The sequence below is a fragment of the Schistocerca cancellata genome, chromosome 12 (assembly GCF_023864275.1).
Source record: "Schistocerca cancellata isolate TAMUIC-IGC-003103 chromosome 12, iqSchCanc2.1, whole genome shotgun sequence".
Lineage (NCBI taxonomy): Eukaryota > Metazoa > Arthropoda > Insecta > Orthoptera > Acrididae > Schistocerca > Schistocerca cancellata.
The window spans coordinates 20,441,530-20,455,065 of record NC_064637.1 but is presented as its reverse complement, the minus strand read 5'-3'; the positions used below and the strand labels follow the sequence as shown (position 1 = coordinate 20,455,065).

At 43.3% G+C, this 13,536-nt stretch overlaps 1 protein-coding gene across 2 annotated transcripts in view; it reads left to right on the top strand.

The window, feature by feature from the left end:
- LOC126109578 (disks large homolog 5-like) overlaps positions 1 to 13,536 on the top strand; it is a 721,341-nt gene that overhangs the window by 548,067 nt on the left and 159,738 nt on the right. The gene's annotated exons all lie outside the window — the stretch shown is intronic.

The window sequence follows — 13,536 nt, the reverse complement described above, 5'->3', positions numbered from 1 at the left end:
GTGAGTGAAAATAAACAGCATAAACAATTTACAGGGTACAGACTTTTCTCACATTTCTAATAAGAAGATGCTTGATATAAAGGAACTACAATGGCCATTAGCAGCTTTAAATATTATGCAAAATATTAATACTGAAAATTGGCACTATAGGAGAGCATATTGAATACATACTTATAAAAACACTAACTGGTTATGTGGCTGTGCAGTTAAAAATGCATTATTCTGCTGCCCATGCCTGTTGTTTGACAACGGTCCCTTGTGAACAAAAGTCAAAGTTACGGGCATAAGTCATCTGAGTACCAAAGTAAAGAAGCATGAATCTTAGCTCTTCATCAACATTTTTTAAGACTGGCACTTTTAGGAGCTGTCAATGTAGTTAAATAACTGTAGGGTAAGTACAGAAGGAAATTTGTGGAATATGATGAAAAATCTAGGCATAATAGGTGTGTGTTGAAAAACTGTATTCGTTTCTGTGGTTGCTTTTGATTGACCTTAAGTTTTCATGACAAAATTGAATCATCATCAAATCCTGGTGAAAATGAAACTTCCCAGAAATTAATTGCACAGACCTACATTAGGGTATTTGTTATGGCTGGTTCCTCTGGTGGCATAGAAGCTACTGTGAAAAAATTCTATCATAACACAGAGTACATACATAGTTGTGCCCATCATTTTCATCTTATAATGAGAAATGTATCAACAGTGAACAGCACTGGGAAATTAGTTTTTTTGAGTTTTGCAGGAAATATTTGAGTTGAGACTGGTTATAAATGATTTTTTATCACCATATAAGATAATGACATCTGGTGTCAGGTTACTCACTTGGGCCCCTTGGTGTACCCACTTCTTCTCCGCTGGAGCACTGGGCATTGATCAAGGTCACCCAAGCAATTGCACTAGTTGCATTCAAGGTCATGACGTAACTCTATAATCATTAAGTGACACAAAAATGGTGGCAAATCCCTCTCCTCCTCCCCTTCCCACCACTCTGGACCTGCTTTTTTTATAACAAATTGTGTCACTTGTGTTGTATTTGTTAATAACACATTATGTTAAGTCACATCACTTCAGTTCTGTTTGTTGATACCAATTTCATATATCACCATTCAAGGTGCCAGCAGTGCAGCAACTAAGCAGGTATGAAAGTACATTCATTTTTATGTATTTTTGTACATTTTCATAGTTTCCCAAATTTTATGTATTTTTCACACGTTTGTATTTTTCCCATAATTTTCTTGTTTTATAACTGGGAGTCACTCTGTAGGTAGATAGCATAGCGAGAGGTTGTAGGCAGAGTCTGTATGTCCACAACAAATAAGTCACACGAGTTGTACTTGTTAATAACAATTTAGCATTATGAGGCACTAGCAGTGACCACACCGGGCAGATATGTAGGTAGACATGTTGAATAATCGAGGCTTCTGCCAGTTGTTCGCGTTGTTCTCACACAATATTTTGATGGAATGACTCACTGTCTTCTTCAGGAGCTCCCTGATACTGGTCCTTGGGTGTTTTCATTTCTTTTCTTTTTTTTTTCCAGCACATTTAATTCCTTTCTCTCACGGGGAAAGGCTAGTCTTACTAGTGCACACATTTTTGCATGAGCTTTGCCAACATCCTGTTCCACATGCATCTTTGGTGGAGTGGGGGGTAAATATTTGCTGTATTTCAACTGGTAGTGTAGGAGGAGTTGCAAGAGGCCTGACTTACAGTCACAGGGAAACCTCTGAAACCCCTGGCCAGGAGTGCTGGGTTTCCACTTGCTGGGGTACTGTGGCATTTTCACCTTGTTGTGTTCGTTTTTTCAAGATTCGTCTGCTTGTAGCAGTGAAGTCTCCTTGCTGTGGATTTAGACTGTCGGGTGTTGTCCTTCTCCTTGCAGTGTTAATTGCACAGTTATGGCTGTTGATGAATTCAGTGGTTTACACTGATCGGTTGGTTCTCTCCATTTGGGTGATTGAAATACTGTCTTTTCTGTCGACCTCTGGCACTTGTGTCACACAGTCGCTCACCGTCATCTTCTCGCCGTTTATCTTCCCGAGCTGACCCTCGAGGTCATCTGGGAGGGGAGTCTGCGTCTGTCGGTGTTGTAGTGGGCAGCCTTCCACCTGGGAGACCATTTTGACACGTGCCAATCTGTGACTCTCGCAACACCACTTGTGGCTGATAATTGTAGACCTCTCTCAGCAGGAGGCAGGAGATCCTCGATTTTTTTTAACCTTCCATTCCCTGCCTCTTTAGGGGGTCGAGAGAGTCAATCGAAACTTCTCAGACTCTTCGTTGCCATTGTTCTATCTTCGTATTTTGGGATTCTTTTTGTCACGTGTTTGGGGCAATTTGCCTGAGATAGCTTGTCTCCTAATTAGCAGTTTTGTGAACAGCATTTGGGGGACAGCTCTGGCATTCGCCTTACAGCTGAGGGGAAATCTCCGAAAACCCCGGTTAGAGCTAATAGTGTCGACACCTAAAGTATTATGCCAGGTCTGGCTCCTACTACGGCAGCTTTCTCACTTCCTCCGATAATACGTGTCCTTTCAGTTAAATTCTTCCAGCTCTCGAGGTCTCGTCAGGATGCTAAATCGGTCGAACACCTCAAACGTCTGCACTGCTGTGCTCATCTTCGGTCTGACGTTTATATCTCTCTGCGGCGGCCCTCCATTTGGGAGGAAGACGAGACGAGCTGATGAGCACCGGTTTGGCACACACACGACTCCATTTGCAGACGACAGTGGTACACCTCCCTCAACAAGAGGCACACAGCGTGGAGCGCCATCCTGAAGTGGGATTAGGCCTCTTCTAGAGTGGTGTTAACACTGTCCAGCAGTGTTCTTCTTCGCCAGTGGTTGTTGTGTCACTGCAACATTTTGACCCTCATGGCATGCCCATGCCAACTGTCTCACTAGTGGAGGGGCTGCTGGCCACGTGGGAGACGAGACACGTGCTCTGTTACCACAGCTCAGTGGTGGAAGCCACAGCTTTACTGTGCCTTCTTCCCCTTTGGCAGCATTTTCTATCGGATCGACCTGCTTCTGCCGATTTCGCACGGGTGGCACTGGGCATTTTACTTACGATGTAGCTATGGCCTGTGGAATCTTTACCGACATCAGTTTGCTACGTGAGGCCTACCACAGTGAGACGCATTATCTGATCTTTCTTCTGCAATGTGCAATTGTGGCTGGCGTGTTTGTCAGCACTTTCTACAGATTTTGGCTGCTTGCGGCAATATTTTGTCACGTGTCCGTCTTCTTGGCACCTAAATAATTGCGGCTTGCTGTCAAGTCCCACTGGAAGAGGTTCAACTTGCACCTGAAAACCGAGCAGCTTGTGCACCTTGAAGATGGCATCTACTGCCTTCCTGCATCTCTGGTTCTCTGCTATGTCCACCACTACAATGAACAGCAGCAGTTTCCATTCATTTGTAATGCTGCACAGCCAGTCTGCCACACCTCTGAATCCGGTATGCAGAAATCCTTTGTGGACTGTGTCTTCATTGTACATCCACGGTAGCCCTCCGAGGAATACCTCGGCTTCCGTTGTCTTCCTTTTCTGTGGCAAGTGCTCCAGTGCAGGAACAATGTATTTGTCAAGAATAGGCTAGAGGACCTCATAGTTGCTCCAGGATTTGACTTGCACCTCGAGAAGAGTATCGTCCTTTAGGCAGTTTATGCCTTTATTGCAGATGTAGTTCCCTCCAGTGTGCGAAGGAACACCACCAATTTCTCACCCGGGTGCTGGACGTAGAGAGGGACAGGGACTGTCGGTACCTCTGGTCGCTTGGCATTCTGCACAGTGATCTCGAGATCATCCTTCTGCCGTGTCTCGCCACCGTCGCAGGTACGGTGGAAGATGTTGTTGCTGTCAGAGATGCTGCCCTCAGGAGCAACACCTCGGGCACTCCATATCCAGTTTGGGCCACGTCAGGTGCACTGTCTACGGTACGTGTCCACGGATAGTGGCTCTAGTTGTCCTCTCTTGCCACCGGTGTTTCGACTGTCGTCTGCAACCGGCTCGGCTGTCCTCTGGTATCGTGGCCATCATCTGATACCCTGTTTCTCGTCCGTGCCTCGCCTGGCACTCTTCCGCCGATTGCTGCTGCCTCGGCCATCCTCAGGTTGTCTCGGGCATTGTGTGTCAAGTCCTTGCCTGTTGGGGCAGGCTGCCAGTGTACTCCAGGTGTTCCGTCTCCTCTGTGGGAACATCAGGTGTTCGGTCTCACATCTGCTACTGCCGGGCCTGTCCAGTGACGTGTCACCTAGAGTCTGTAGTGTCTGATGCTCTGTGCAGTTGCTGTTTTGTCAGTCTCCATTCCCATTTCTGTTTCTCTTTGAATCTCCGTGTTGTCTTCACTGTGTTTACAGATGCATCAGTACTGGATTCCAAGTGGTGCTGAGCTGGTACCCAGTGCAATGGTTGATAAGATTCTCTATGACCTTCATCTTGGTGGATTCTTTTATGACACTGTCCCAAAATCCGTTGAGATGAAGATCACATCTCATCAACTGTGACACTTGATACTAGCTCAGTACCACCTGGAATCCAGCTCTCAATCGTCTGAAAACACAACAGAGACAACATTGAGATTCTGAAACAGAGATGGGAGCAGAGACTGAGAAAACAACGATCGGACAGAGCACCAAACATTACAGATCGGAAGTGACACGACACTAGACCGACCCAACAGTAAGAGATGTAGGACAAAACACCTGAATGTCCCCACAGAGGAGATGGAACGCCTGGAGCACCGGATGAGAAATACAAAAACAGAGGCCTGCCCTAAAAGGCAAGGACTTCACACACAAAATCCAAAACATCTGGATGATGGCCAAGGCAACAGCAGTCAGCAGATAGAATGCCTGGCACCGTGCGGTTGCGAAACATAGCATCAGACAATGGGCACAACACCAGAGGACAGCTAGGTGAGGTGTGGATGGCGGTTGGAGTGCCAGCGACAAGAGAGGACAACTAGAGCCACCCGTGGAAGTGTGGGCCACAATCGAAGTGCCGTAAGTGACGTAGACTGAAAACAGAGCGATTAGCACCATCAAATGTATAAATATTGGACCCAATCCACCAGTTCTGTCCAAGGACCAGTCTCAGGGAGCACCTGAAGCAAACAGCGAATCATGCTGTCGAAATATTGTGTGAGTATGACATGAAAATGTGGCAGAAGACCCAATGTCACAGCATGTCAACATATCACATGAATGACTGAAGAATTAGAGATATGTAGGTACTCTCATTTTATGTATCTTCCATATTTAGCTCAATTTAACGTATTTTTCAACCGTTTTTGCTTTCTCACCAGGTTTCCCACAAATATATGTATTTTCACTATTTACACAAGACTGTTCATTACATTGTGTCGAGTCATAATGCTCTCAGGCAATCACAATGCAGTATGTGGCTGAATCAGATATCACTGATACTGAGGCACACTGCTCCAGCTTGATCCTGTATAATTGGCTCATCTGAGTGGGGTAAGTTGTAGCCCTCATCTATTTATTAATAACAAATTACATCATTACACAAGGACTATTTGTTAGTAAGAAATTCATATTTCAAGGCTCCAGCAAATGTCACACCCAGACAAATACGTAATTAATTTCATTTTTCCACAATTTACCCAATTATGTGAAATATACGTCAATATCATGTCGTGTTGTGTTGCAATGTTGTGTCATGATGTTGTGTCCCAATTTATGTGTCGTCGTTAAGCCACCACTCCGTTACGTGTGTGTGTGTGTGTGTGTGTGTGTGTGTGTGTGTGTGTGTGTGCGCGCGTGTAGAGAGAGAGAGAGAGAGAGAGAGAGAGAGAGAGATGTCACAGTGTTTGTTACAAATGCAGATATTGGTAGAAATAGTACATCATGTCATAGAGAATTCTACAAGCACTACCAATTTCTAACCAAAGATATTGTATTATACCACACTACCCACACTACATTACTAGGTTGTGTGACATCATAGTAAAATTGTGATGCTTCCAACAAAAAAATGTTGTATGTGTATACTCCTCTAGGGAGGTGAGCAGCAAAATCAGGTCACCTGCAGCTTAGATCACCCTCATATTGTGATGTGTTGGTGAGTAGCCACGAGTGCTGGTGCTTGGAATATGATAGCAAACACAGTGTCTAGCAGCTACCACAGTTACCGAGAATAGTTCGGTACAATCCTCTCTGGCCTGATGGATGACATTGCTGCTGTTTCAGTTCTGGGTGAGTGATCTACTGCTTGCTATAATAATGGCAAACAAGTCTCAAGATGCAGGAGGAAATATGAAAGACTGCTACAAAAACATTCCTAGATAATGAGGAACTCTTCCCCTGTACTAGCTGGATAATGCCTGTAGGGTACGGAACTCCACATACAATCGTCCCCATCGTGTTGCATACTGGAGTGTTCCACAGGCCTTCCTAGCACTACACCAGACCATATCCCCAGTCATGGTATAGAAAGTTGCACAATATACAGGGTTTTACAAAAAAGGTACGGCCAAACTTTCAGGAAACATTCCTCACACACAAATAAAGAAAAGATGTTATGTGGACGTGTGTCCGGAAACGCTTAATTTCCATGTTAGAGCTCTCATTTTAGTTTCGTCAGTATGAACTGTACTTCCTCGATTCACTGCCAGTTGGCCCAACTGAAGGAAGGTAATGTTGACTTCGGTGCTTGTGTTGACAAGCGAGTCATTGCTCTACAGTACTAGCATCAAGCACATCAGTACGTAGCATCAACAGGTTAGTGTTCATCACGAACGTGGTTCTGCAGTCAGTGCAATGTTTACAAATGCGGAGTTGGCAGATGCCCATTTGATGTACGGATTAGCACGGAGCAATAGCCGTGGCGCGGTACGTTTGTATCGAGACAGATTTCCAGAATGGAGGTGTCCCGACAGGAAGACGTGCGAAGCAATTGATCGGCGTCTTAGGGAGCACGGAACATTCCAGTCTATGACTCGCGACTGGGGAAGACCTAGAACGATGAGGACACCTGCAATGGACGAGGCAATTCTTCGTGCAGTTGATGATAACCCTAATGTCAGCGTCAGACGTTGCTGCTGTACAAGGTAACGTTGACCACGTCACTGTATGGAGAGTGCTACGGGAGAAGCAGTTGTTTCCGTACCATGTACAGCGTGTGCAGGCACTATCAGCAGCTGATTCGCCTCCACGGGTACACTTCTGCAAATGGTTCATCCAACAGTGTGTCAATCCTCATTTCAATGCAAATGTTCTCTTTACGGATGAGGCTTCATTCCAACGTGATCAAATTGTAAATTTTCACAATCGACATGTGTGGGCCAACGAGAATCTGCAGTTCTGCAATCACGTCATCGACACAGATTTTCTGTGAACGTTTGGACAAGCATTGTTGGTGACGTCTCGATTGGGCACCACGTTCTTCCACCTACGCTCAATGGAGCACGTTATCATGATTTCATACGAGATACTCTACCTATGCTGCTAGAAAATTTGCCTTTACAAGTACGACACAACATGTGGTTCGTGCACGATGGAGCTCCTGCACATTTCAGTTGAAGTGTTCATACGATTCTCAACAACAGATTCGGTGACCGATGGATTGGTAGAGGCGGACCAATTCCGTGGCCTCCACGCTCTCCTAACCTCAACCCTCTTGACTTTCATTTATGGGGGCATTTGAAAGCTCTTGTCTACGAAACCCCAGTACCAAATGTAGAGACTCTTTGTGCTCGTATTGTGGATGACTGTGATACAGTGCGCCATTCTCCAGGGCTGCATCAGCGCATCAGGGATTCCATGCGACGGAGGGTGGATGCATGTATCCTCGCTAACTGAGGACATTTTGAACATTTCCTGTAACAAAGTGTTTGAAGTCACGCTGCTACATTCTGTTGCTGTGTGTTTCCATTCCATGATTAATGTGATTTGAAGAGAAGTAATAAAATGAGCTCTAACATGGAAAGTAAGCGTTTCCGGACACATGTCCACATAACATATTTTCTTTCTTTGTGTGTGAGGACTGTTTCCTGCAAGTTTGGCTGTACCTTTTTGTAACACCCTGTATGTGTAATCACCTCCGATATGGTAACTGGCACAAACAGTGCTCAATCATTTAGGGAGAGGGCACCCCAATACAGCAAAACCAGTTTTAATTCACCAACACCTTTGCAGATAAACATTACTAGCAATTTAAGTGCCAAGTGCTCCCCTACCTGCCTCTTCATAATTCCTCTACGGAACACCTAGGCAAACCAGTTGTAGCTCCCAGACACCTACACACTACCAGAGGAAGTCTGCGGATTCCTTTGCAGATAAATGTTGCTAATAGTTTCAGCGACAACCACAGCTCTCCCCACCACCCTTTCTCTGTGCAATGATCAGAAACATATTCACTCTCCTCCTTTCAAACTAGCTTAGGTAACTCACATGTCAGCCAGGCAGCCACCCAGGCAGAATGATGACACGTAACTATGATGCCTAAAGCAAATTAACCCTGCAGGCCTGTCTTTATGATTTTCTTTTATTTACATGTCAAGTTTCGTAGGTCCAAATTGAGGAACAAATCTCCAAGGTCATGGAACGTGTCAGTACATGAAATTACAACATAAAAGTAATAAGAGGTAACAATAAAATGTTAATGAACCTGAAAAATGTCAAGCCATAAGTTTAAGTAAAAACAATCAACAATACAACAAGAATCAGTTTTTATTTTTCAAGAAACTCCTCAACAGAATAGAAGGAGTGAGCAGCCAGCAGAGACTGTGATCGCGCATGCGTGTGCGTGTGTGTAGATACAAACATTTCACTAAATAGTAAACAATGGAAACTCCAGGTTGGAATATCATCAATGTACTGTAAAGATGACATGTTAAGTTGCAGATAGGCATAGTTAAAAGACACTTACACATTAGCTTTTGGCCACAGGGTTTATCAGAAAAAAAGAAGAGAAATCCACACAATTCATTCACACAAGCAAACACACATCATGTTTACATGATTTCCAGCTCTGGCAGCTGAAACCAGAATGCAGCTGTCACATGGAATGGAAGCAGCAATCTGGAGGGGGTGGGGAAGGAGAAGCGATAACAGTGTACCATTGGGAGGAGAGAGGAATACTGTCAAGTGGAGGGTGCAGGGAGTAGAATGCCAACAGCAGTGTCGTGAGACTGTAGGGTATGGAAAAAATGAGCAAAAAAAAAGAAAAGGAGAGGAGCAGAGAAATATGACAGGGTGCATTGGTAGAGGCCGGAACACAGAGGGTGGGAGATGAGAAAGTGGAGGAGGTGATAGGACAGAGGGGTTGGAAACCGTTGGATGGAGAGTCTGGGGACACTTTGTTACTGTAGGCTAAAGCCAGGATAGTTATGGGAGTGGAGAATGTTTTGTAAGGATAACTTGTATTTGTGCCATTCAGAGAAGTTGGTGGTGGAGGGAAGGATCCAGATGGCTCGGGTAGTGAAGCAGCCCTTGAAATCGAGTGTGTTGTGTTCAGCCACATGTTGTGCCACAGGCTGCTGTACATTGCTCCTGGCCTGAGATCCCTCCCACCCCTCCTCAAGTGGTGTTCTATCACCCACCCAACCTCCACATCATCCTAGTCCATCCCTGTGCCACTCCCAATCACAACCCCTCGGCACTAGCATCACGTTCCTGTGGAAGACCCAGGTGCCAGACTGGTCCAATCCACCCACCCAGCACTTCCTATTCCAGTCGTCACACGTTTATGCTACCCCATCAGGTTGGACCACCTGTGAAAGCAGCCCTGTCATTTACCAGCTCGGCTGCAATCATTGCTCAGCTTTTTAAATTGGTATGACTACCAAGGAGCTGTCCACTAGGGTGAATAGCCAATGCCAAACTCTGACCGAGAGAAAAATAGACCACCCTGTGGCACGACTTGCAGCTTAACATAACACGCTTTCCGAATGACCCTTGTAAATATACATTGTCACTTACTCTACGCAAGGCAAATATGTTTAAATCGTGAAGGTAAGTCCCTAACAGGTTTCTGAAGTCAAACATGAGCTGTTGTTGTAGTATTCAGTCCTGAGACTGGTTTGATGCAGCTCTCAATGCTAGTCTATCCTGTGCAAGCTTCTTCATCTCCCAGTACTTATTGCAACCTACATCCTTCTGAATCTGCTTAGTGTATTCATCTCTTGGTCTCCTGCTACGATTTTTACCCTCCGCACTGCCCTCCAGTGCTAAACTTGTGATTCCCTGATGCCTCAGAACATATCCTACCAATCGGTCCCTTCTTCTTGTCAACTTGTGCCACAAACTCCTCTTCTCCTTAATTCTATTCAATACCTCCTCATTAGTTATGTGATCTACCCATCTAATCTTAAACATTCTTCTGTAGCACCACATTTCAAAAGCTTCTATTCTCTTCTTGTCCAAACTATATATCGTCCATGTTTCACTTCCATACATGGCTACACTCCATACAAATACTTTCAGAAACGACTTCTTGACACTTAAATCTATACTTGATGTTAACAAATTTCTCTTCTTCAGAAACACTTTCCTTGCCATTGCCAGTCTACATTTTATATCCTCTCTATTTCGACCATCATCAGTTATTTTGCTCCCCAAATAGCAAAACTCCTTTACTACTTTAAGTGTCCCATTTCCTAATCTAATTCCCCCAGCGTCACCCGACTTACTTTGACTACATTCCATTATCCTCGTTTTGCTTTTGTTGATGTTCATCTTATATCCTCCTTTCAAGACACTGTCCATTCCGTTCAACTGCTCTTCCATGTCCTTTTCTGTCTCTGACAGAATTACAATGTCATTGGTGAACCTCAACGTTTTCATTTCTTCTCCATGGCTTTTAATACCTACTCCGAACTTTTCTTTTGTTTCCTTTACTGCTTGCTCAATATACAGATTGAATAGCATCGGGGATAGGCTACAACCCTGTCTCACTCCCTTCCCAATCAGTGCTTCCCTTTCATGCCCCTCAACTCTTATAACTGCCATCTGTTTTCTGTACAAATTGTAAATAGCCTTTCGCTCCCTGTATTTTATCCCTGCCACTGTTAGAATTTGAAAGAGAGTATTCCAGTCAACATTATCAAAAGCTTTCTCTAAGTCTACAAATGCTAGAAATGTAGGTTTGCCTTTCTTTAATCTTTCTTCTAAGATAAGTCGTAGTGGCAGTATTGCCTCTCGTGTTCCAACATTTCTACGGAATCTTCCCTGAGGTCAGCTTCTATCAACTTTTCCCATTCATCTGTAACGAATTCGTGTTAGTATTTTGCAGCCATGGCTTATTAAACTGATAGTTCGGTAATTTTCACATCTGTCAGCACCTGGTTTCTTTGGGATTGTTATTATTATATTCTTCTTGAAGTCTGAGGGTATTTCGCCTGTCTCATACATCTCGCTCATGGTAGAGTTTTGTCAGGACTGGCTCTCCCAAGGCCATCAGTAGTTCAAATGGAATGTTGTCTACTCCTGGGGCCTTGTTTTGACTCAGGTCTTTCAGTGCTGTGTCAAACTCTTCACGCAGTATCGTATCTCCCATTTCATCTTCATCTACAGCCTCTTCCATTTCCCTAATATTGTCCTCACGTACATCGCCCTTGTATAGACTCTCTATATACTCCTTCCACCATTCTGTTTTCCCTTCTTTGCTTAGAACTGGGTTTCCATCTGAGCTCTTGATATTCATACAAGTGACTCTCTTTTCTCCAAAGGTCTCTTTAATTTTCCTGTAGGCAGTATCTATCTTACACCTAGTGAGATAAGCCTCTACATCCTTACATTTGTCCTCTAGCCATCCCTGCTTAGCCATTTTGCACTTCCTGTCGATCTCATTTTTGAGACACTTGAATTCCTTTTTGCTTGCTTCTTCTTCTTCTTCTTTCGATTTCGGCCATCTTTGGACCACGTTCAACAATTCACTTGCCCGGCTTTTTGATCTTTTTTTCTCTCTTCCCAATATTTCCTCATCATTTTCGAGTGGTTCCTCCTCCGCTCTTCTGACCATTTCCTGTTATTATTCTTTAGTTTCGTTTCTTCTGGAAAACACTTAATTTCATTCACTATTTGTCTAAACTTTTCCCTGTCCCTGATTGACTCACGGGTGACATTAAAATAGGCCAAATCCTTTTTCACCATCTGTATCCATTTATTGTTGGTTTTTTCGTTCCTGTTACTATGTTCAAACACTTTTCTTGTTAGTCTGTTTCCATCCATTCTCGACAGGTGACCATAAAACGTTAGTCTGCGTTTACGCATTGCCTCACTCACTTTCTCAATAGTTTTGTACATTTCCTTATTACTCTTTAGCTTGTACTCTTCCCCAATCTTTCTCGGTCCTAATATTTTTCTCAAAATTTTCCTTTCTTTCTTTTCCATGTTTTCTATTTCCCCCTTTTTGTTAAGAGTTAGGCACTCCGATGCATACAGGCATTCTGGTCTAATGACAGTTTTATAATGTCTTAATTTAGCTTGAATCGAAATGTTTTTTTTGTTATATATGTCTTTGGTTTTTTGAAAAGCAAATTCCATTTTCCTTGCTCTCGCCTGGTTTGCACTCTTGTCTAAACCATTCACTTGAATTATTTCACCTAAATACTTAAATTTTTCTACTCTCTTAATATTGCCGTATTTAGTAATAAGATTTTTCTTGTTATTTCTATGATTAGACATATACACGGTTTTTTCAAATGAAATCTGCAGTCCAGCTCTGGCCGAAACTTCTTGTAGTTTCTCCAAGTAGTTCTGAGCTATTTCTTCGTTTTCTGTAATTATTGCCAGATCGTCTGCAAAAGCTAAACAGTCCACTTCTATTTTTTCTTTTTTTGTTCCAATTCTGATGTCATTCTTGGTGCCTTTGAGTTCTTCTTTCCATATTCTCAATATCTTTTCCAGTACGCAGTTGAAGAGGATTGGGGATAAACCATCACCTTGTCTAACACCTGTTTTAATTTCGAACTTCCTTGAAATTTCACCCATAAATTTAACTTTGGCCTTACTGTTTGTTAGCGTCTGTTTGATAATTTGAATTGTTTTCTTATCGACCCCAAATTCTTCCAATACTTTCGGTAATGTTTCTCTATCTACCGAGTCGTATGCTTTTTTGAAATCTACAAATACTATTGCAAATCTCTGGCCTCTTGAGATTCTGTAACGAATTAGTGTTTTCAGGTTAAATATTTGTTCAACACAGGATCTACCTTGTCTAAAACCTGCTTGATATTCACCTATTTTTTTATCCAGAACTGGCTCCACGATTTGAAGTAATTTCCTTGACAAAATTTTGTATCCTACTGGTAGTAGCGAGATCCCTCTATAATTATTAACATTCATCTTATCCCCCTTTTTGTGTAGTGGGTGTATCAGGGCACACTGCCAGTCTTCAGGAATTCTTTCTTCGTCCCAGATCTTCTTAAACATATGTTCCAAAACTTGTGGGAGGTTGGTATCCATTATTTTTAGGATTTCTGGTACTATGGAGTCTTCACCTGGGGCTTTATTGTTTTTTAGACTGTGTATTATGTGTTTTATTTCTTCAGCGTCTGGAGGTTTTGCTTGCTTC